Genomic DNA, 23623 nt, shown 5'->3' on the forward strand with positions numbered 1-23623 from the left:
TAGTTTGTTTTGGAATATTTAGTACTAGAATACAGACACATCAGATTTTCATTGTTGCAGTCATCATTTTTGGGTCATTGAAAAGAACTGTATGCTTTAATAGAACAAAGGAGAATGGCTTTATTCTCATCAAACCATATATTAAAAGTTTTAAAACCGTTGCTTCTCCTTAAGTTCTTCTTGGTTAATTTCTTAAACAATGGACTGAACTGAAATGTCAAGAGTCTTTTGTTGGTACTTGATTTGTATGTAATAGAGTCATTTGCCATTGTCATTATGTAATACTTACAAAGGTTCTACTAGGTTAGCTAAAATAGGGTCTTGTCACCTTCATTTCACTGCTAAAGAAAGGAAAGTTCAGTGTCATACGATCTGACCTACATGCCATATTAGTTTGTATCTTTTTAAAATTAAGCCTTATCCCACTGCTGGGCATACACACCAAGGAAACCAGAATTGAAAGAGACATGTGTACCCCAATGTTCATCGCAGCACTGTTTATAAAAGCCAGGACATGGAAGCAACCAAGATGTCCATCAGCAGACAAATGGATAAGAAAGTTGTGGTACATATACACAATGGAATATTACTCAGCCATTAAAAAGAATGCATTTGAATCAGTTCTGATGAGGTGGATGAAACTGGAGTCTATTATACAGAGTGAAGTAAGTCAGAAAGAAAAACACCAATACAGTATATTAATGCATATATACGGAATTTAGAAAGATGGTAGCAATGACCCTATATGTGAGACACAAATGTAAAGAACAGACTTTTGGACTCTGTGGGAGAAGGCGAGGGTGGGATGATTTGAGAGAATGGCATTGAAACATGTATATTATCATATGTGAAATAGATTGCCAGTCCAGGTTCGATGCATGAGACAGGGTGCTCAGGGCTGGTGCCCTGGGATGACCCTGAGGGATGGGATGGGGAGGGAGGTGGGAGGGGGGTTCAGGATGGGGAATACATGTACACCCATGGCTGATTCATGTCAATGTATGACAAAAACCACTACAATATTGTAAGGTAATTAGCCTCCAAGTAAAATAATAAATTTGTTAAAAAATAAAATTAAGCCTTATAAAATTTAGACTTGTTCATTGATATATGTAACTATTTTGACCCATATCTGCAGAGCTCTATTTATACAAATAAATAAATCAAGAGCTTCAATCTAGCTTTACTTTATTTTTAACTTTCTAATTTTGTCATCCTCTTGGGAACCAGTCTCAAGTGCTCTCAAATACCCCTTAATTCTTAGGAGTATCATTTTATGTTTCCAAGGAAGACCTCAAGTTTTAGTGCTATTAATATTTAACTCCTGAAGGAAAGACTGTCATAGTAACAGAGGTTTAACAGAGGGTTTCCCATGGAGACAGTCAATTTATAAGGGCTTGAGTTGAGCAAAATCAAGATTGTTCCAAGGACCAGGACCATGATAGTGGCACTGCTCTTATCCTGGATATAAGATTAATCTATGATTCATTCTCAACTTCTCTGAAATCCCTTTAGTTGTTGTTCAGTTGCTCAGTCATGTCCAACTCTTTGTGACCCCATGGACTGCAGCATGCCAGGCTTCCCTGTCCTTCACTGTCTCCGGGTGCTTGCTCAAACTCATGTCCATTGAGTTAGTGATACCATCCAACCATCTTGTCCTTTATCATTCCCTTCTTCCCCTGCCCTCAATCTTTCCTAGCATCAGGGTCTTTCTAATGAGTCAGGTCTTTTCATCAGGTGGCCAAAGTATTGAAGCTTCAACTTCAGCATCAGTCCTTCCAATAGAGCTTAAGCCTATTGTGTCATAGGTCCTTAGAAAGGTACTGCCAGAAAAGACCTTGGAAGTCATCCAGTCTGACATCATTTTATAAAAGTAGGACTCTGAGATAGACATTGATGGGTAAGAGACTAATGTAAGTCAGCATCTCACAGTGAGTTTTCCTTGACCCCATGCTAGTTTGAAGGTCAAACTTCCAGACCTGTGATCTTGTCATCAATAATCATAACTAGCCTGGGTAGTGCTTTTGTATTAATTTACAAAAGCTTTGGGCTAGAACCCCTTAGTGATCTTGCAAAATAAGAGTTTCATAATCATTATTTTATGAATGAGGAATCAGAGGCATGGATGTTAAAAGATCTATTGGAGTCAACTCAGTCAGTAAAGGGTTGCAATAAGCCGTGGCATATGTTCTTTGCATGTGGCACAATCCATCCCACCAGTGACTATTTACCATAAATACTAATTTACCTGAAAAGTCCTTTTTTTGGAATCGTGGTTCTGATTATAATCATTATCATTCAATAATTTATTGGATACATTATTGACCAACTAGAGTTTATCCTTGAACAACATAGGGGTAAGCAGCACTGACACTCCCTGCAGTCAAAAATCTGCATATAATTTATAGCTGGCCCTCTGGACCCTCTGCATCCATGGATTCAATCAACTATGGATTGTGTAGTGCTATATATTTATTACTGAAAAAGTCCACATATAAGTGGATTCATGCAGTTTAAACCCATGTTGTTCAAGGGTCAACTGTATATGCTAGATATAGATATTCATTAGTTTAGATACTCATGTTTTTAAAAATAAACCAAATTTAAACACAGTTGAGTCATTATTCATTGGAGTCATGTTCTGTAAAATCTCTACAAACACTGAATTCGCAAATATTAAATCATTGCTCCATAGGGGAAATAACAGGGTTAGGTTTCCTGCAAGCCACTGCTCACATTTTCACCAATAAATCAATACCTAACATTTTGTGTTTGCTTCTGTTTGAAGCCATCTTATTTAATATATACTGATTAATTACCATTGAGTTCAGCCAAAAGCACCATAGTAGTACCTCAATGAAGCTTATCTAACATGTGTATCTTTTCTGTAAGGCATAACACAGCCCCTTAGGAGTCTGAGACAGCACCTCAGCCCTGCACCCAGGGACCATTTTAAATAGCAAAACTATCATCATCACTACCACCACCAACAGCAACCCCCAAAAACAAAAATTCAAAAACTGTGACCCTAAATAGATTCTAAAAATAATACTTGTTTATAGTATGAATGCTGAAATAAGAAGGCATCGCCTTCTTTGGCCTCAGCTGGGAATATGTACACCAATTGACAACGTTTCCAACCTTGTGAGCATGCGCACCTCCATGAATGACCCCTGATGCGCCAGGAGTATTAATTTGGGAATTATAAATAGCACATGGGTAAATTTGGGAATACAGAATCCTTGAATATCGAGGATCAAATGCCATTCACTATGCATTACATTTACCATAATTATTAAATTAAATAATAAATTCAAATAAAACTACAATAAAAATAAATTCAAAATAAAATTCTATCGAATAATCATTTGTTTAAATTAAATCTGATTCCGTCCTTAGGGAACTTGCAATCTAGTCTGAAAGGTAGATAGCACCCTCATGCCTTTTCCTTCATACAAATTATATTTTTAAATCATATTTTCAAGTTTGTTTATAAGTTTACCGGGTTTCCTTGATGACTTACAAACAAACTTTAAAAATATGACTTTAAGATATAATTTGTATGAAGGCAAAGGCATGAGGGAGTATAGCTCATGGGGCCCTTTTACCCTGGGTGCTCAGCATTAACTGAAGTTTTGCCTCCAAACAGGGCACAGGAAGCTACCACTAGGAATGTCATTGCAGGAAACACCTGGAGACTCTGCTTTCCCACTCCTCTCTCTCCTTATCACAGAAAGAGGAAAGGAGCGTTGCACAGCTCCTCCTGAAGGAGAACTGTCTGAGGCGCTTGAACATACACACACGCCAAGGCCCCCGAAATGAGTCCGCCCCGTGTCTCACCTTCACTTACGCCCATAAACACCACTCTCATAAGCGTTCACTCGGGCCACGCGCAGGAGAGGCATAGAATGATGTGAAATTCGGTGTTTATACCTATCAAGTTAGAGGGGCCAAAATGGATTTCTGTACAGGTTCTAAGTACTAATCATGAAGTAAAATTGGTTCAAGGGTATTTTAAGAAATATGTCAGGTCTTTATCACAGAAGCTGATTAATACCTGTTAGAGTTGGAAAACGGGCTTTAGAAATATTTTATTCCAGTCACCTCATCTTACAGAGACAGGAGCTGAAGCACATTTGCTCAAGGTTATAGAGATACTTACTGACAGGGTCTGGATAAAATAGATCAGTTTTAGATGACAAATTCACTGGAAGGAAGATATATATTTATGTGTCCTAGATGTCATACATTTTTGGTGCTTTATAAAAGTTGAACTGTTATACCACACACACACACACGCATATATATACACACATATATATACATGTATGTAGTATGTGTAAATGTCAAATGAGTGCATTTTTAAGACTGGATGCATTTTTTAAGTGTTTAACTGCTGATTCATCCTTTACTAATAAGCAAACTGATACATTCTGTCCACACACACACACATCTACCTGATGAGAAAGTTTTAATTCAAGCAAAGATCCCTTTATTTATCTAATCTGACTGCTGTAGGCCATGCGACTTAATATTGTATCATGCTCAGCCGCTCAGCCCAGTCTGACTCTTTTGCGACCCCATGGACTATAGCTCACAGCTCAGTTCAGTTCAGTTCAGTCGCTCAGCAGTGTCTGACTCTTTGCGACCCATGAATTGCAGCACGCCAGGCCTCCCTGTCCATCACCAACTCCCAGAGTTCACTTAGACTCACGTCCATCGAGTCAGTGCTGCCATCCAGCCATCTCATCCTCTGTCGTCCCCTTCTCCTCTTGCCCCCCAAACCCTCCCAGCATCAGAGTCCTTTCCAATGAGTCAGCTCTTCACATGAGGTGGCCAAAGTACAAGCCTCCTTTTATCCACGTAATTTTCCAGGCAAGAATACTGGAGCAGGTTGCCATGCCCTTCTTCAGAGGATCTTTCCGACCCAGAGATAGAACCAGCATCTCCTGTGTCTTCTGCATTGGCAGGCATGTTCTTTACCACTAGAGCCACATGGGAAGCAGGCTTCCTCAAAATGAACTTTGAGCATGGAACTCATAATACACAATAAGTTTAAAAACTTAAACTGTCTAAATAGTCATCTATATAGGCTTTTATCCTTAATAAAAGTATTTATATTCTTCACGGACTGCTTATAGATCAAAACTGTTCAATTTAAGAAATAAGCAGCTTAAAATACTTTAAACATGACAATAAATAAATAATTAACCCCTCATAAGCAAATAACAAGAGAAACTGAGAAAAACATTTGGAATAAAACTTAAATGATTAATAACTCTAGTATAAAAATAACTTCTAGATATGGGACAGGAGAACACATATAGAAAAATGGGCCAGATAGACAAACAAAAAAGAAATACAAATGACTATTAACCATATGAAAATATAGTCAAGCTACCAATAAGAGAGAATCAAAATTAAAACTACAATGAGAAACCATTTTCACCTACCAGACTGGCAAAATTTTAGTGGTGAGGGGTAGGGAAATAGGCATTTTTGAAAATCACTGGTGGCAAGGCAAAATGATAAAACTGCTATGAGAGAAAATTTGACACTGTCTTCCAAAACTATATATGCATTTACCCTGGGACCAGCGATCTCATTTCTAAGATCCCTTCCAAAGTATTATGGGAAAAAAAAAATACAACAAAATGTCATGTTTACAAAGCTTTTCATGACGGCCTTGTTTGCAATAGCAAAAGACCAGCAACTACTAATTTCCCAGGGTCGTCACAACAAATTTCCACAAAGGGGGACAGTTGGCTGAGTTCAAGGTGTTGCCAGGGCCATTGGTTCCTTTGAAACCACAAGAGCAATCCTTTCTTGCTTCTTTTAGCCTCTGGTCTTTGACAACAATCATGGTTTTCCTTGGCTAGAGATATGTCAAGCCAATCTTTTCCTCTTTATCTCATGACCATCCTCTTTCTGTGTGTCTCTCTCCTCCTCTTGTAAGAACACCAGTCATACTGGATTAGAGTCCATGTAATGGATGAGCATGACCTCATCTTAACTTGATTACATCTGCAAAGACTCTATTTCTAAATAAGGAAGGTCCCATTCATGGGTACCAGGGGTTAAGACTTAAAAATATCCTTTTTTTGTGTGAGGGCACAATTCAACTCATAATAATAATAATGAATAGACTGCATAAACTATGGTGCATGAACACAATGGGAATCTGTATACCTCTAGTAAGAATGATTAATATAGCTACATACTACTATGAAATAGTATCTAGAATATATTAAGTGAAAACAGCAAAGTGAAAAAAAAGTGTAGATTTTATTCTACTGTTTAACTATGCCAGGATATGCTTATTTGTTTAAGTCACAAAGTAATAATCACCATAGTAAAAGAATTATGAGGGAATAATATGAAAGAGACAGAAAGACGTTAAACTTCCATGGATATCAGTTGCTTTTGTGGATTTGATTTTGGAGCTATGTAAATATTTTATACAATTAAAAAACAAAATTGAAAAAGAAAATTAAGGCTAAACATCAAGAGCAAAATGAAATAAATGAATCTGTCTTTCCAGTTGGTGGAAATGACATAGGAACTATTCCAAATAAAACACAATAATTTGAAAGTACATCCTTTAGCACTAAGAGAAGTGTGGAAAAATCTTAAACCATTTTTCAGCAATCATATTGTTGATGGTAGTATTAAGCCTGTTGGTGTGTCAAATATATAATAAATTAATAAACTGAGTGATCATGTGGGTGTTATTGAAAACCAGAAGGTCTGGGAGAAAGGCAATAAGAATAAGATTAAATAAAAGTGTGGTATGAGGACAGTATTATAATATTTAAAAGAGGGGCTTTTCTTTCCTTTTAGAGGCACTGATGTATATACAGATGAAATAATATACTATCTGGTATTTATTTCAAAAAAATCAGGAATGTGGAAAGGGAAATGAGTGGGGGTATAAAAGAAACAAACTGACTATTAGTAGATAATGCTTGAAATGGGTTGTGGTTACATGGAGAATTAATTATACCATTGTCTCTACTTTTTTTACATGTTGGAAATTTTCCATATTTTCCTACATGGATTGTATTTATTATATACATAAACATAAGCATGTATTTTAATGAATATATGTATGTTGATCCAGATTCTAAGTATTTATAAATTCATATATATATATATATATACACACACACACACACACATAAGTAAATATGCCTCGTAAGAACAATAAAAATGTATAGATTTTTGATTAACCCAGTTGCCCTATCCTTCAATTTATTGGCATCGAATTAGTGTTGCCTTTTGTGTAATTATCCCCTTTCCCGTGGGCAGCAATATCAATCATAGTCATCAAACAAAGCACACTCACCTTCCCTTTGGAACACTTACCTACACATATGGGAATTCCATAGGAAAACAATAGAAATTCCAGCAATTCCCAGTTTTCTAGTTAACTTCTCAGCCCCAACCACTCCAGATTTCCTGAGGCCCAACATGATGTAGATGCGGAAATTACAGTACTGAGTAGATTGTGGGTGTTCTCTTGCTGAATTTGTGCAACAAGTTTGAAATGTGTCACCACTGACACCAATTTCTTCGCCAGGCAATGCCAGATGCCTCGTAGGTTTGATCTAATTAGATGTTGTATCTTCTTACGTTAATCTTTTACTTACTGGTTTTCACATCAGTGCTAAAGTTCAACCACGCTAAAGCGTGACGATGAATCAGATAAATCACCTCTTCTGTCCTCGGAAGGAATGAGTAAGGATCTGGAGAAGGAACCTGGGTAGGGGGTGACTCTGGTGAAAGCCCTTCTGTGGCAGACATCAGCCAGAAATATAGAGGCTCCACTCTAAAACTTCTGTGAACTTCTCACCTCTTCTCTTCAGTGCCAACATGTCAGCTATTACCGTGTCTCCTTTCTCACCTTCAAATCACACTCTTATTTTTAGATATATGTATGACCAACCTAGATAGCATATTCAAAAGCAGAGACATTACTTTGCCAACAAAGGTTCGTCTAGTCAAGGCTATGGTTTTTCCTGTGGTCATGTATGGATGTGAGAGTTGGACTGTGAAGAAGGCTGAGGCTATGGTTTTTCCTGTGGTCATGTATGGATGTGAGAGTTGGACTGTGAAGAAGGCTGAGCGCCGAAGAATTGATGCTTTTCAACTGTGGTGTTGGAGAAGACTCTTGAGAGTCCCTTGGACTGCAAGGAGATCAAACCAGTCCATTCTGAAGGAGATCAGCCCTGGGATTTCTTTGGAAGGACTGATGCTAAAGCTGAAACTCCAGTACTTTGGCCACCTCATGCGAAGAGTTGATTCATTGGAAAAGACCCTGATGCTGGGAGGGATTGGGGGCAGAAGGAGAAGGGGACGACAGAGGATGAGATGGCTGGATGGCATCGCTGACTCAATGGACGTGAGTCTGAGTGAACTCCGGGAGTTGGTGATGGACAGGGAGGCCTGGTGTGCTGCGATTCATGGGGTAGCAAAGAGTCAGACATGACTGAGCAACTGATCTGATCTGATCTGATCTGATCTGATGTTTACTATACACATGCATGTGTATTCATGTTAGGGGCTAGGTGTTGATGAACTTTGGCAGAATGGTACATTTGTTTTGCCTTGACCCGTATAAATCTCTGACTGTTGTTCTCTGTCTTCCATGGGCTTTCCCATTCTGGTTTGGTGTCCTATCCTAGTTTTCCCCTGGAGCTTCAGAATAGGGCTTTTGGGAGAAAACAAAAAGCTCCCATCATTACGGCTGCCTCCCTTTGAGCCCGTTAGTATTTGCTGCTCTGCCTAGTAGTGTTAATACTACGAACAGTTCATTTTTTAGTATTCCATTAAAAAGAAAAGAACAGTGAACATGAAAAAGAAACAAAGAACAGTTTCTTCTTCTAGTGAGTCTGGAATGCTGTGTTACTGCCAAGATCTTCACCAGGAGAGTCTCTGGACCATAGCTTAGAAGGCCAACAGAATGTACTAGAAAGCAAAGTAGGTTGTTGGAGTCAGGAACAAGCGTTAGGTTTTAAACTTAAAAGAAGTGTTTTGTATTTTACACATACTTTCAACAGTTTACATTTTTTGTAGTTAAAGTTTTAAAATCTTGGATTTGGTTACTATAGCACTGATTTGAGCTTATCCCATGTCTAATTGCATGAAACAGATTTGGGCCAAAAACCTCTCTATAAAACTCATATAAAACAGAATGGTTATTAGATACATATATTTTCTATTATAGCTAAGGCATGCCCCAAGTAAATTTGCTAGCAGTACTACATAGAACAAACGAGAAATTTGAAAGCAGAGCATTGACATCGTGGATATTTTCTGGCTATACACTTTAGGACTTAATTCAATAAAATAGTATTCATAATATGAGGTTTCAATGCTAGGATCCCTAGCAAATGCAAAATTGAGAAAAGATTATTCTGGGAAAAGGTCTTTGTCACTTGTCCAAATTCATTTTGACTCTTGTTATTCTTTGCAATTGACAAAACTAGCCATGGTCAGCTTTTAGAAGTATCTGGTTTGTTTTCCAGTTACAAATGGAGTCATCCTAATAAGTCATGAGCACCATATACAGTTCTCAGTAGTGTAAAAATGTTAGGTTCTTGGTTACAGTGTAAAATAATCCATAGTTTAACCGAGTACTAATTGTGAGATTATAGCTGTTCAATTGCAGTGAGATAGATAAACATCTAGACATTTCAGATTAAAATATTAGAAAGTGGTTCTTTCTCTACTTGTGTAACCATCAGAAAAAAAGAAGGTATTATCCTAGAATATTTTGCAAGCTGTCTAGAAATGAAAATGAAGACATAAAGATGTATTTACTAAAGATGATAGATATGAAAAAAATAGAAGCGCCCTCAAGCATGATTTTGTTTGAACATATGTCTCTTAAGGTCACTTTTCACATGAATATCCTACAATTCTGAGATAATTAACTCTTGAGTGAGAAGAAATAAATTTAATAAAGAAAATCCACCAGATTTTATCCTTGATTCTACCTGTAACTCCTCCCATTACAGTTAATAACAAAATAACAATTCAGGCTTGAACGTTGGGTTTACTTTGACCCATCTTTTCCATTATCCAGTCATCTTGTTGGACACTGGTTACTACCGACTCCACCGCCACGGTGTCATTCATATCCACTCCATCTTTTCTAGGTTTACAATCAAGGTTCTAGGGTCCAGGTGTTCACAGCCTCTCACCCAGCCTTTTGAAGCAGCCTGTGATTGTGCTATTTAATTTTTCCCTCTTGTCCCTACACGTTGCCCCTCAGTTAATATTCCTATAAAATGGTTTCGATCTTGCCATGCATGTGACCTAAATACCTGATGGTTTTAGCAGTGTCCAAACTCCAGAGCCCAGTAAACTAGGCTGCCTGCAATATGACCACTGCCTTGGACAGCTTCCTTTACATGTCTTTAATACATTCTGTCTTTCAGGCACATTAGAGTAACATTCCATCAAAAGAAGACATACTGTACAGTCCCATCTCTGAATCTCAAGTCTTATGCTTTTGGTTCCTTTGAAGCAGCAACTGAAAATCTTAAAAACCATTCTCACCCCTTATCTCATCATCCTAATAGGTAGCACTGGTTAATATAATCATGTTGCTTGCTTGTTTAGATCATCTGTGCTGCTCAGAATCTTTCTAAACTTTTGTCCAGACAACTATTTTGACTTGACCTGGTACTCGTGATGAAATTACTTGCCTCCTATCACTTAATACTCTAACGGAACTTTGAATTAAAATAGGTGGTGGATGTAGACTAGAAATCATTGTGTTTGGGAGGAAGGAAAGAAATTAAAGTCGAAGACATTTTTCCAGCTTACAGAGAACTGAATCTGTTTCTCATACAGCAGCAAGAATCTACGTGGACACAAGCATAATCAAATCTAAAACGTAAAATGTAGAACAAGAAAGATGAATTACACTCTGATCAGAGAGAAGAAGAAGAAATGTTGACTTGTTTGAATATTCTTGCACAACTTTCTTTGGTAGCTCAATATGTTCTGGGAAAGAACCCTGATGATGAATCCAGAAACCGAGGTTCTGGTTCTAGCTCTGTAACTGAGTTAATATGGGACTTCCAGAACACCTTCTCTGTGTACTTTGTCTTTTTATGAAACAGATGGACCAGTTCTCTGAGTCCCTACCACCCTGATCAACTGTATTAGAATTCATGGAGTCTATAAAAACTGCACCTCCCTTTTATACAAACACAATGAATACTGTGTAAGACAAAAAGAATGGTTACATTCTTTCTGTTTGTGTTAAAATATCTGATAGGAATTCTCCTTGATCTCTCTCTCATAATACTGAGCTTCAGCAACCATCAAATGCTTGAGTTATTATGGAATTGAACAGCAGATTGACAGTTTCTTCCCAGGCCCTCCCCTCCTCCCCTTTCTCAGGCCAATCAGAATCTTCTCCTACCCTTAGTCATGAAGATCACAACCCTCTTAAACACCAGTGTATCTGACAAGGAAAATGGTTTTAGCTTGCAGTCTCTAAAATCTAATGTTGCTTAGGTGCAATATTCACCACATATTTTAGCAAATGGGAGATAATTCAAGAGGCAGATTTTTCTCAGAAACAGAATTTATGTGCCTTAAAACCAATGGATTTGATAATACCTTTAGTCAAAGGAAGCTTAAAACATTGGGTTCCCAGCAAGCTATTATTACTTACTCTGTTTCCATTTTGCTCTCAAGAGTCTAATTGATATAATTGGTATAAGAGGAAAACAACAGGAATACTTAGGACTGAAACCATTCACTCAACAGTGGAGATTATTTAATAATTTCACTTAGCAAACCCCTTGCACTTTCCACAGTAGCAGTATGTATTCTCACTGTCATTAACAGTACCTTTCATCCACTGATTTCCCAGAAGTGTTAATGACACAGTCTGTAAGTAATTGCTACACTTATCTAATTTTCTTTCAGGTAATGCAGCATGTTTGTCAGTTTAACTGAATAGGCTCATGAATAACTTTATTTTCTTCCATCTTCTAAAATGTGAAAAGGAGAAGGAGAAAACATCTATCTGCAGACATCCTAACTATCAAGTGATTCCTAATCCACTGACGGGTGATTGCTCCCTAGCTTCAGTGTTTGCACTTTGGGGCAGGTTTGAATCTCTTTTCTGAAGATGTCGTGGACTCCACCTGTAGGTATGCTGTGACTCAGCTCCTACAGGGGACGTTCTGTGCTCTGTTTAGGTAAAAACATTCAGGTTCCTTAATTTCCAAAAAGAACAACAACACTGCTGCTTCACTGCTTGGAGGATGCATGTTTCTTGACAATTAATAATAAAACTTGAAATAGAAGCCCTCAGTCATTCTCCAGAGAACTCCTGTCAAACGTGAATTTCAGATTAATGATATTCAAGAGACATCCTTAAAGCAGTACTTATGCCAAGATTTCTCTTTCTAGCAAGTTATAATCAGGAATGCACTTGGACTACATTAGCTTAATTCCCTTCCCAACTGCCTCCAGTGCCAATAGACCAGCTGTCTCCTTCAAAGGTTGCTCCCACTGTGTGGGGTACCACCAGCACGTTAGATTCCACTGTTGCTTCTGGTGGTGGCCACTACCTCCTTCTGGGTATCACTAGTTCCTACTGGGTACCACCCACTCCCTAGGGTAGCACTGCAGATGCCACTGTTGAAAATGCCAATACAGCAAAAGTATAACACCAAATGGCACTCTGTGCTCTGGAATCTACTAGGTGCCAAAAAGTTTCCTGGAGCATCATGAAAATGGTATTCTGATGGGTATCTCCCACTCATTTGCCAGACATTTTTCAAATTCAACAGTAAATTCCATGTGAGCTCAAACAGGCTGCATTGTCATTTTAAATGTAAACTACCTCATCTCCTTAGAAGCAGGAGAACAATATTATAAATTCAAATATAGGTAAATATCCATGATATATATTTTTTTCATTTGCAGGAGAAATGCAGGAGAGGCTGTGATCAGAGTCAAAATAAACAGATTCTCATGTGTGTTATTTGAGAGTATAAAAGTATAATTTCCAGAAAGTTGAATAAACGATTCTCCTATAAATATAAAATCTACACATGTGAAAAACTTAATAATGAAGAATCTAGTAAGATGGCAAAGCTAATTCCAAAGATATTTGAGGAACTGGATATTCATAAACATGTTTTTAAAAACAAAAAGAAAGAAAGGAAATTGGGAGGAAGTAGGGGAAGGAGAGAAAGAAACATGAAGGGATGGGAAGGAGGAAAGGAGAGAAGGAGGCAAGGAGGGGAGGAGGGAGGGAAGAAGGAAGGAAGGAAGATTGTTGGGTTAAATAAAAACTACTAGGGTGCTATAGGGCAAAGGCAATCTACTTTGAGGTTATCTTTCTTATTGGACATAAATATATAATTAACATGTTTTGGGGCCAAATTAAATAGCAAACAATGAGTTGAACATAAGAGCATACTGCTAGAGAATTAAATGCTCACCTGGTAAACTTGTTAAACAAGATCTTAGTAACAAAGGATATGCCTCCCTCAATTTTTACTTAGTTTTAGATTTTAGATAATATTTATTTCAAGTCTCTGATTTTGGTCATAATAAGTGGCAAAGAGTATTCTTGATTACACTAAAAACCAAAAAGGCTGGCCTCATATTTTGGCTATTACCATACGCAGAACAAGAAGAGTTAATTACTCCTGTGAGCCTCCTTGAATGTGCTCTTGAAGTTGCAGGTATTTGGTATCAAGCAACTACTGGAGCCAAAGGATTAACTTCCTCCTGGACATTTTTATAAAGAAGCTCAGATTTAACTTTCAAACACTTCTAATCATTTGCTCTTCTACCCAAGGAGAGAAAACCAAACCCAAGAAACTTTTCTCATCTGCTTCTCTTTCCTCAAAGTTCCTAAATGAAGCCAAGGTCCCTGGCCTGGCAGGAAGTGACCTTCCTCATTCCCTGTGAACTGGAACCCAGTGAGCCAGGTACCAGGCCTGTTCTCCCTAGAGGATTTTGCAGGCATTAACTTCATAAAGAAAGGCAACCCTTGTCTCTTAATGGGGAGGTTCTCATAGCTGATTAAATGAGTACTCCTCTCTAATATGACACACCAACTACAGCACTTGCACAATCATTTTGTCTGCTTAAATCCTGGTAAATAGGAGAACAGATTCTTACTGAACCTGAAAGTAAATATATTGACGTGAAAAGTAATGAAGCCCAGTATTTGTTCCAGAATTCTGAGATATCAGTGAGAATCAGATAGGACTTTTTAAAAAAATGTTTCATTTCAGTTACAAATCATAGTCTACTAAATTGAGGATTCGAATTGTGGTGCTGGAGAAGATTCTTGAGAGTCCCTTGGATAGCAAGGAGATCAAATCAGTCAATCCTAAAGGAAATCATCCATGAATATTCATTGGAAGGACTGATGCTTAAACTGAAGCTCCAATACTTTGGCCACATGATGCAAAGAGTCAACTCATTGGAAAAGACCCTGACGTTGTGAAAGATTGAGGAAAGTGGGGAAGGTGGTGACAAAAGATGAGATGAGTGGATGGTATCAAGGACTCAATGGACACAAGTTTGAGCAAACTCCAGGAGATAGAGAAGGACCAGGAAACCAGTGTACTGCAGTCCATGGGGTTGGGAAGAGTTGGACACAGCTTAGTGACTGAGTAACAACAAATTGAGGGTTAGCAATAAAGTAAATAAGAAAGCAAGGTTCTTTCTTATATACTAACCAGAAAATAGAACATTAAAACAATAATAATTTTTAAGGAAAAATCACAGTTAATTTTTTTCATCAGTTTGATGTAAGTCATTCTTATTCTGCTAGATCTTAGGTCAGCCCTGTTTTAACAGAATCATTTCTTTTGATTAAAAAGACTCAATTTGCTGGGATTCTCAGAAAGCCATCTTAAAGATATCCCAGCTATCAGCTTTAAGTCTATACCCACATTTTTTATAGAAATACCAATAGTTAGGAATATCAGGTAGAGTCCTTTTCACAGGGCTCTGGGAGGGCTCTCTATTTGGCCGAAAAATAAATTCTAGCTTGAAACTTATAGCAGACCCTTCAGACAAGCATCAGTGAAAAAGCAGAAACCACTTGTGATAAGGCTAAAGAGTAACAGTTAATCTATTGTAGTAACTAATAATAACAAAATGGAAGAAAATAAAATTCTCGACTTGGCTGCAAAGCACAGCTTTCTGATTGGGACCTAACCAATGAAACAGACAGTGATAGGGTACCGAGGGCCTCCAATTCAATTCTGCAGGGTGTACGATCTTTTGAACATTTATATTAGCAATATGTTATCTACAAAATCAATGACACGGAAGGCCAAACTTCTCTTTTGATTTATAGCTCTCGCCGTCTGGTTCTTACAATAGTGTTGAGCTAATTAATAAATATTGAGCCTCCCAAATTAATAATTATTCTCATCTTTCTTTTTATAAGTGAAACGAAAATGTCTTATAATTTTCCAGGGCCTGGAAAATCAAAGACAGGATGGAGAAATAACAAAGGCAATTTTAATTTCAAAAAATACTTGAGAATTTAACTTTTCCAAACTTAGGATCTGATTTAGGAAAGCAAAATCAAAACAATTTTGAAGGGATATTTGGTTACTTGGTTACAGTAGAAGGATGGGTACCTGATAACAACAAATGGTTGTAGCTTAATGACCTGTTAAAATGACAGGATGGTATTTTAAAATACACATGGAAAAAGTAACACAATCATAAATGATTCTTTCAGAATTTATAAGCTTCAGTTATTTATCTTTTTAATAATTAGGATGGTAAGGCCAGCAGAAAAGTAAAAACTTTCTCTTGAGAATCATCATCTCTATGCTGCTGCTGCTGCTGTGTCGCTTCAGTCGTGTCCGACTCTGTGCGACCCCATAGACGGCAGCCCACGAGGCCTCCCGTCCTTGGGATTCTCCAGGCAAGAACACTGGAGTGGGTTGCCATTTCCTTCTCCAATGCATGAAAGTGAAAAGTGAAAGTGAAGTCGCTCAGTCGTGTCTGACTCTAGTGACCCCATGTACTGCAGCATACCAGGCTCCTCCGTCCATGGGATTTTCTAGGCAAAAGTACTGAAGTGGGGTGCCATTGCCTTATCCGGTCATCTCTATAATATGGGCTGATTACACAGTATTCAAGTATGGCTCTGCCATCCCTTAATAAGAAAAGACCAAATACTTCTCATTTTAACAAGAAGAAAACCTAATCTATTTTAAATCAAAATATTGTTTGACAGTAAACGATTCACAAGCTTCTTAAAACATGATTTAATGGAAGAGCCCATCAAAACAGAGTCAGATTGAAGAGAAGTGCTGAGGCTAACCACACCTTTCCACAGCCTTATGTGTTAAAGTGATGATTTGCAAACTCTGCATAAACACAGGCAGAAGTGGCAGCTGCCTCCTCTTCCCTTCTTACCTCCTCCTCCTCTCTTAAAAGATCTCCTTGATGACATAGTGGGTCTTTGAAAGGTAAGTAAATTTCTCCAGGAGCCAGATAGGTCCAGGGTCCAGTTTTACAATGAAGAAATTTCTCCAAGGTCGAGGGCTTCATAATCCCTGCAGATGTAAACAGACAGCTCCAGAATTAGCCTAGGAGTTAATCTCATGATGTAACCCCTGTCTTTTGAGGAGATAAGTTATATTATTCTTTCAGAAGGACACAGATAAAGTGATTACTTTCTTCAGTTCCCAGTGAACTCTGAATCTGCTCTGTTGTATAAATTGTGTGAAATTTTATAGTGCCTTGATCATCTCTTAAGGGCTATGTACTCTGTTATACTTAACAATAAATCAGGTTTCTTTCTTTCTTTCCAAAGTAGTGTGGAGAGGTCTTTGTTGGCAGTATTTTATATACTTTCCTAACATTCTACACATTCAACTTTTATTCTTCTCTCTGTTCTTGGATGTTATGGATCAACTTGATATTTTATTCTAACACAAATTTGGTCTCTTTTCCCCTTAATAAACAAAACAAAACAAAAAAACCTTCATCACCTTACACATGCAGCTGATGGCCTTTACCATCATTATTCCTTGAATAACCTTATGCACTAAGGATACTTAATATACTTATATAAAATCCTAATATAAAAAAAATATATAAGCATACTTCAGTAGTAAAGAATGCGGCTGCCAGTGCTTGCCAATGTAAAAGATGTGAATTCTGTCCTTAGGTCAGGAAGATCCCTAGGAGTAGGAAGTGGCAACCCACTCTGGTATTCTCGCCTGGAAGATCCCATGAACAGAGAAGCCTAGTGAGCCATAGTCCACGAGGTCACAAAGAGTCAGACACAACTTAGGTACTAAACAACAACAAATACATTTAAAAACATATATTATGTATAATCATATATAAAAATTGAAGAAAAAGCATATGTGTATATATATATAATTAAGCTGGATCCTGAGGTATCATATCAAGCTGACCCATTATATAATTAATAATGATACAACTTAACTATTGTTACAGGAACATTAGATAAAAATTTAAAAAACAAAAACATAAAATAACTTTTAAAAATAGAAAAAAGTTTTAAGGGAAGAAATATTTGTTAGACGTATGTATGTATCCATTCTGAAGGAGATCAGCCCTGGGATTTCTTTGGAAGGAATGATGCTAAAGCTGAAACTCCAGTACTTTGGCCACCTCATGCGAAGAGTTGACTCGTTGGAAAAGACTGATGCTGGGAGGGATTGGGGGCAAGAGGAGAAGGGGACGACAGAGGATGAGATGGCTGGATGGCATCGCTGACTCAATGGACGTGAGTCTGAGTGAACTCCGGGAGTCGGTGATGGACAGGGAGGCCGGGCTTGCTGCGATTCATGGGGTCACAAAGAGTCGGACACAACTGAGCGACTGATCTGATCTGATGTATGTATCCTTGTGTGTGTGTGTGTGTGTTAGTTGCTCAGTCATGTTCGAGGTGAAGTGAGGAAGCAGTTAAAAGGATAACCAGGGCTCAGAGGAGAGAGTAATCATTTTTAAGAGATTACTTTTCCCTTTTAAACAATTACGAGTTTTCAAGAACTATTTCTTTAATATAGCAAGTGTTGAGATTGTAAATAAAAGACTAATAAATATAGTAATGTTTCAAAGATGAACAGCGGTTAACGCTTGTATCTGAGTAAGACTTTGAAGGGCTGGACTCCAGCAGTCCTCTGCAGGGAATAAAAAGAGCTGTGAGGAGGAGAGGACCAAACTGAGCTCCCTGGCGCTGGCCAGGAGCAGCAGGCCGGGACGGTGGTGCAAGTGGAGATGGGCTGGTGTCGGCCCAGTGAAGGACAGTCCCTGGGAGGGGAGACAGCAGACAAATCACGGCAGACATTACCCTCTTTTGCTCAGCAGATATGAAATAGAGAGCCTGCTGTGTTGGGGGCTTTCATGATGATAAAGACAACTGAAATTCTGTGGCCAGAGACTTTTCAGCTGTACTATGTGTGAAACTGACAGCAGACTGTGGTTAAAAATGGGGTCAGTAATAATGGTGGGAGAAATAGAAAATAATATTTAGCATCTATTATAATAACTAGGTAGCCGGGATAGAAACTGAAGAGACCGATATCCCCTCACCCCCGCCTCTGAGGTAACTAGGGAGGAAAGACAGTGCTGGTCCTCAGTGGAAGTGTGTTGGTCACTCACGCATGTCCCACTCTTTGTAACCCTATGGACTGTAACCCACCAGACTCTTCTGTCCACTCGGGGAGCCCTGATCTTCACTGGAGGCACACTCCAAAGGAGAGCGATGGTTTGACCAAGGTGGGAGCGAAAAGTCATCCTTGGCTGCTTCTGAGATCCAGTGTGAGGAGCTGCCACACAACACAGAGAAGCAAAGTGACCGCTCCACCTTCCATGTCCACATAGAAAGACTAGAGCATCCATGCCACGGGGACAGAACAATTGCTTTTGCACAACGAAGGCTCAGAGGAGTTCTCTCTGCCTCTACATGTTGATCCACATCATGCTTGATATTTCAATAAAGTTAATAAATAATAATAACTAATATTTATTAAACACTGCATTCCTGGAATGGTGTTAAGAAATTTACTGAAAGTTTTTATTTTTAATTTTCAATATAATTTTTTGAAGTGGGGACTTGATCATTAATTTTAGAGTTATCGAGGCTCAGGCAATTTGTTTGTGGACACAGAGCCAAGTCAAAGTCAGAGTGAGAATCCAACTGCTGGTATTAAATATGCTTAACTTTGAAGTCCATATATTGTACATGGCATTTGCAATGTTTTGTTAAATGAACTTCCCAAAGTAACTCTAGTTATTATTTTTCCTCTATTTAAGATATTCCCAAGAAGGAAAGGAAGGTTGTAAGAGAGAGTGTTAAAGGTCCCATGTGGTACCAACAATGCTGCTGCTGCTGCTAAGTTGCTTCAGTCGTATTCGACTCTGTGTGACCCCATAGACGGCAGCCCACTATGCTCCTCTGTCCCTGGGATTCTCCAGGGAAGAACACTGGAGTGGGTTGCCATTTCCTTCTCCAATGCGTGAAAGTGAAAAGTAAAAGTGAAGTCACTCAATCGTGTCCGACTCTTAGCGACCTCATGGACTGCAGCCCACCAGGCTCCTCCGTCCATGGGATTTTCCAGGCAAAAGTACTGGAGTGGGTTGCCATTGCCTTCTCCTACTGCTGCTGCTACTGCTAAGTTGCTTCAGTCGTGTCCAGCTCTGTGCAACCCCGTACACGGCAGCTCATCAGGCTCGCCCGTCCCTGGGATTCTCCAGGCAGGAACACTGGAGTGGGTTGCCATTTCCTTCTCCAATGCATGAAAGTGAAAAAAGTAAAAGTGAAGTCACTCAATCATGTCCGACTCTTAGCGACCTCATGGACTGCAGCCTACCAGGCTCCTCTGTCCATGGGATTTTCCAGGCAAAAGTACTGGAGTGGGTTGCCATTGCCTTCTCCTGCATAATACTAAATATCTGGGGACCTTTATGAGCATTTTGGGGGATGGAAGTACTGGCTGTGGTATTTCTATACCTGAGAACAGGTATTCACTTCACACAGAAGTGAAGATCATTTATGTAACCCTTCACACAACTTGGGTGTTTAGTCAGCTATTTATTGACTGCATGACTGACTCAGGTTTATGTGGCAGAGTTAAAAGTTATTAAGATGACAGCTAGAGCTACACATTCTCTTAATGAGGCAACGGGGTGTTTTTTAGAAGGGGACACCTTAATAAGGTATTAGGGACAAAAGTCGGGTCATTAGGAAACCAATTGGGGAGACCTAAACACTGCTGTGTTATAAATAACCAGGATTTGGAAGTAAAAAGAAACAGAGAAGAAAACGACATGAGCGTTAAAAGAGCGAGAACACACAAATAACGTGGGATAAAGCTGAAGGATTTCTGAAGACAGGAAGATTCTGTTTTCGGTTACTTTGGTATGTGGGTCTGAACATCAGTCACTGCACTTTTCTCCCAAACTTTCAGTCAAGTCTGCCACATCTCCTTTGTTGTGCTTGTGAATGTTTGTGCACATGTGCAAGAGTGTGTGTGTGTGTGTGTGTGCCCTAACAAAAGACTAGGGTACTATAGTGAGATACTTTATAAAATGTATTATCTCAGTGGAAGCAAGAACTCGGCACCCGTGATGCTGAGAGGCTCAATAGTGGAACAGAATGAAAATCCATCTAACTCATCTTTCAAGTCAGGGTGGCTCCAGCTAGTAAATCCACAAATAATTCATAGCAGAGCTGGTAGGCCAAACCAGAAAGCAAGAATGTTGAACGTAAATTTATGAGTAAATGAAAAGATAGTTGGAAGAAATACAACAGATTTTCATGAGAATAAAATTTATCTTGTAACCTCATCAGTATCTTTCAATATTTAACCAAAAAGTATATTAGTCCTGAAGCTGAGCAGACTTCTGTGACTGCACGGATATACTGATGAAGATCACTGCGCTATCAGCAGCACAGCACAACAAAACTGCACGTTTTGTATTCTACGTGAGCATGGAAATACCTTTGGTCAGTAGTTGGTTAGCAGTTTTTAAGACAATAGAAAAGTAAGAACAGTGACGAGGCCATTTTGGCCCAGGTTTCACCGACATTTGACCTTATTCTAGAGTCACAACCTGGCCTGCTGCTACCAGTCACTCACTGGAATAAACGCAGGTTGGAAAATTCCATGAAAGCTGGCAACACCCTGAAAAACATCTCTCACTGTATAGAGTGGCATTCCTATTAAAGGTATAGGCAGGACGATATGGACAGCACAGCTGTGTTGTTTGGAGAGCCATACACAACTCCAGTAATACAATCTGGCACACAGTATGGGGCCGCTTTTACTGTGTTCCCTAACCTTCAGAAATCACTGTGCTCAGTACTCTATAAAGTTGGCCACTTATCGTCAAGGATCACTAGCTGGTTCCATTATCCAACACATCTCACATGAAGAAGGGTCTCTTTTGCATTATAATGGACTTTTTCACAATATGAAGGTGAGAAGAAGTTACTTGATTTGATCAGCGTAAAACCTAACAAATACCGTATATACTCTCAGGCGTTTTATATTTGAGTCTAACTGTTTTCATTTATCTTTAAAAAAATGTTATTAGAGTATAGTGATGTGTTTAATATTTCGTGCTAGAGGAATAACATTTCATTATCTAGAATATAATTGTTCTTTACAGCTGGTCCCATCACTTCATGGCAAATAGATAGGGAGACAGTGGAAACAGTGACAGACTTTGTATTTGGGGGTTCCAAATCACTGTGGATGGTGACTGCAGCCATGAAATGAAAAGACACTTGCTCCTTGGAAGAAAGTTACGACCAACCTAGACAGCATATTAAAAAGCAGAGGTATTACTTTGCCAACAAATGTCTGTCTAGTCAAAGCTATGGTTTTTTCCAGTAGTCATTTATGGGTATGAGAGTTGGACTATAAAGAAAGCTGAGTGCTGAAGAATAGATGCTTTTGAACTGTGATGTTGGAGAAGATTCTTTTTTTTTTTTTTTTTTCTTTTTTAAAAAATTTTATTTAATTTAACTTTACAATATTGTATTGGTTTTGCCATATATCAAAATGAATCTGCCACAGGTATACATGTGTTTCCCATCCTGAACCCTCCTCCCTCCTCATACCATCCCTCTGGGTCGTCCCAGTGCACCAGCCCCAAGCGGGGTCCCTTGGACTGCAAGGAGATCCAACCAGTCCATCCTAAAGGAAATCAGTCCTGAATATTAATTGGAAGGACTGATGCTAAAGATGAAAATCCAATACTTTGGCCATCTGATGGGAAGAACCAACTCCTGGGAAAAGACCCTGATTCTGGGAAAGGCTGAAGGCAGGAGGAGAAGGGGACAATAGAGGATGAGATGGTTGGATGGCATCACCAACTTGATGGACATGAGTTTGTGTGAACTCTGGGAGTTGGTGATGGGCAGGGAGGCTTGGCGTGCTGCCGTCCATGGGGTCGCAAACAGTCAGACACGACTGAGCAACTGAACTGAACTGACTGATTACATTGTATGTGTTTTATTACTGTTCTGGTGGATGCCTTGAATTATGTAAATAGCTCTAAGAATATATTTAACTGGGAACCATCCATAATTCTTTTTATTCATCACCTAAACATCATAATTATGACTTAACAGCAGACTTTGATGTCTTTGCTCTTAACTATTACTGACTTTCTGAAAGTGATTCTCTTTGCCTCTCCTGTTTTTCCCTCTTCATTTTATCTCCTCTTTCATGAGGGATAACAATTGAAAGCAGATAACTGTTGGGTTTTTGTAATGCAGCCACTGCAAAGCAGAAACAGAGTCCTATTGTTCTTCTCATTTTAAAACTACAGGTATTTTCAGGTCTAATTATCCCAGTCTTTATTTAGAAAGTCGATGACTTATTTGAAGTGGTAATAATTTTTTCATCTACTTTCTTTTCTATCAAAATGAAGCAGAGGGTGACTGAGACATCCTCTGATGGGTGTTTGCTTGCAAATGTGATCTCATTTCCCAATGACACATAGGACCTTGTGCTCATACTGTGCAGCCCTCACCAACCCACTGAATCAGAACCTGGGGGTAACCTCTATGCCATATTTTTGAAATACCACTTTTTCAAAGACTGGAAACTTTCTCCTGAATAAGGTTGCCATTTCAGAACCCAAAGAACCAAATGTAGCCTGATTTAGTTAGAAATTCTGTGAGCAGAGGATGTGCGTCTTCACTGGTTCTCAGGAATATCCTTCCTGCACTATGCCAGGACATATTGAACCACTGACTCTCAGGAGGGAAAAATGTCTAATTTGTTGCATTTTCCAGTTTCCTTCAGGGTAAAGCTTCCCTGATACCTCAGTTGGTAAAGAATCTGCCTGCAATGCAGGAGACCCTGGTTTGATTCCTGGGTTGGGAAGATCTGCTGGAGAAGGGATAGGCTTCCCATTCCAATATTCTTGGGCTTCCCTTGTGGTTCAGCTGGTAAAGAATCTGCTCACAATGTGGGAGACATAGATTTGATCCCTGGGTTGGAAAGATCCTCTAGAGAAGGGAAAGGCTACCCACCCCAGTATTCTGGCCTGGAGAATTCCATGGACTGTAAAGTCCACGGGGTGGTAAAGAGTTGGACACGACTACGTG

The 23623-nt window shown here is 38.9% G+C and overlaps 1 long non-coding RNA gene across 2 annotated transcripts in view; it reads right to left on the reverse strand.

Moving 5' to 3' along the window:
* Positions 1 to 23623, reverse strand: part of LOC109574772 (uncharacterized) — a 211364-nt gene that overhangs the window by 120453 nt on the left and 67288 nt on the right. The window contains exons 3-4 of one of the 2 annotated variants that reach the window (XR_011562421.1): positions 16438 to 16577; positions 4814 to 8967 (exon numbers count right to left, since the gene is read on the reverse strand). This is a non-coding gene — a long non-coding RNA (uncharacterized lncRNA). Of the gene's footprint in view, positions 1 to 4813; positions 8968 to 16437; positions 16578 to 23623 lie in introns of those variants that run through there. The other variant, XR_011562420.1, reaches the window with a different exon arrangement.

The sequence above is a fragment of the Bos indicus genome, chromosome 20 (genome assembly GCF_029378745.1).
Source record: "Bos indicus isolate NIAB-ARS_2022 breed Sahiwal x Tharparkar chromosome 20, NIAB-ARS_B.indTharparkar_mat_pri_1.0, whole genome shotgun sequence".
Classification (NCBI taxonomy): Eukaryota; Metazoa; Chordata; class Mammalia; order Artiodactyla; family Bovidae; genus Bos; species Bos indicus.